At 42.9% G+C, this 2050-nt stretch overlaps 1 pseudogene; it reads left to right on the forward strand.

The window, feature by feature from the left end:
* The first annotated feature begins 743 nt into the window (after positions 1–743).
* LOC122686037 lies at positions 744–1738 on the forward strand (annotated as a pseudogene).
* The last annotated feature ends 312 nt before the right edge of the window (positions 1739–2050 follow it).

Consider the following 2050-nt stretch of genomic DNA (forward strand, 5'->3'; position numbering starts at 1 on the left):
AAACATTATTTTGTAAAGGCACTGTTTTAAGTTTCTTTTCTTTCCTTCAAACCACAGACCAAAAGTAGTAATTCAGGAGAACTTGACTTCATAAATATATTTTCCATTGGTGATAGTTTTTAGTTTTCTTCTTTTTGATTGGCAAATTGGTAGGCGAGTTGAATATGTCTCAAGATACTATTTTGAATTGGGGCAAATATACATTCTAATGATTTTGTTACTTTGTTACAAACTGTTCTACACTCTCATGAAAAAGTTCTCCAGTGCCTGAGGCATTTTATGTATTAAAGGGCTTCCCTGGTGACTAGTGGTAAAGAATCCACCTGCCAATGCAGGAGACTCCAGTTGATCCCTGGGTCAGGAAGATCCCCTAGAGTAGGAAATGGCAACCCACTCTTGCCTGGAGAATCCCATGGACAGAAGAGCCTGGTGGGCTACAGTCACTGGGGTCACAGAGAGTTGGACAGGACTTAGGTACTAAACAACAGCAACAACAGCTATTAAAAGTTGAGACCAACAGTATTTCTGTAAAAAGTTGATCTATCCTGGAGGCGTCTGCACAGTCGACGGAGGAAGGTGGAGAGAGTGAGGAGGAAGAGGAGAAGGTGAGGTCCCACAATACCCAGTTGGAGGGTGGGCAGGCAGTTTGTATCCAGTTTGTGATGTGATGGTAGCCTCCATGGACCTTGCTGCTGCCTCTGTCTCTGTTTAACAGGAGAGGAAGCATTGCAAAAGGGTGGAAAATGGCAGAACTGCAGATGTTACTAGAGGAGGAAATCCCCATTGGCTAGAGAAAGGGAAATCCCCTTTGGCCCTGCTGGAAGGTTACCAGAACCTGACCTGGGTGGCAGGCTACTGCGAAAACAACTACATACAGCTACTAGACAAGAGAAAAGCTTTAGGAGAGACCAAAGCCTACACAATCCTATCCCTAGCTAGTCTTGCTTATCAAATAAATGCATTAGTTAACAATGCTCCAATTGCTAGATATCCAAGCCTCTCAGCTCTAGATAATGGAGTTTTCCATCAGACTGGACATTTGTAAAGAGAAAGTGGCTCAAAGAGAGATTAGTATTTTGACCACAAATAAGAATATATCAAGAATGTACAAAATAATAGCTCATGCAAGTATGGAGCATCCTGTAAGCTATGTTCGGAAACCTACCGACTGTACAGTTCTGGATGACGTGAGCCATGGTGTCAAACATGGAAATAACCAGCTCGCAAGAACTGGCGCACTGTCAAGAACAATTCCTACTACTCAGAAACCACCACACCCTCCATGTCAGGCTGCAGAACATCGGGATGAAATATTCCTTACAAAACTCTGGAACCCGTTCAGTCTCCAACAGTTCCTAATGACTACATGACAAGTCCTGCTAGGTTTGGAAGTCAACCTAGTCCAGCAGGAGAGTTTCTTTATAAGTCAGAGACTAGGGACACACAGCGGCAGCAACAGTATTGGCATTCCCATCGCCATGCCTATACCCTCACCACCCACTATTGGACCAGTTACTGATAGTAAAACTCCACCACTGATACTCCACTGGATGACATTCCCATGTTTGACGGCTCCGCCACCACTGAATTATGAAGTTGAGAAGGCTGCTGCAGTTCGTATAATGACCCATATGCAGTTGGAGATCCTGACTGGGTGCCCAAGAATTATATTGAGAAAGGTGAGGTACAGGCATCATTGAACTGCTGCAAAGGGAAAGAACTCATTATAGTATTTTAGAGCTGGTCCAATATTCTCCACCTTTTAAATAGTCTTTCAAGCCAAGATGATATAGTTCCCATACATTCCTAACATGAAGTGAGCATTCTTTATTTTTTATTAATTTTTAATTGGAGTATAGTTGATTGACAATGTTGTGTTAGATTCTGGTATACAGCAAAGTGATTCAGTTAATGTGTGTGCATGCTCAGTCACCTCTGACTCTTTGTGACCCCGTGGACTGTTAATCCATCAGACTCCTCTGTCCATGAGATTTCCTAGGCAAAAATACTGGAGTGGGTTGTCATTTCCTTCTCCGTGAAATCTTCCCTA

This window comes from Cervus elaphus, chromosome 29 (genome assembly GCF_910594005.1).
Source record: "Cervus elaphus chromosome 29, mCerEla1.1, whole genome shotgun sequence".
NCBI lineage: Eukaryota > Metazoa > Chordata > Mammalia > Artiodactyla > Cervidae > Cervus > Cervus elaphus.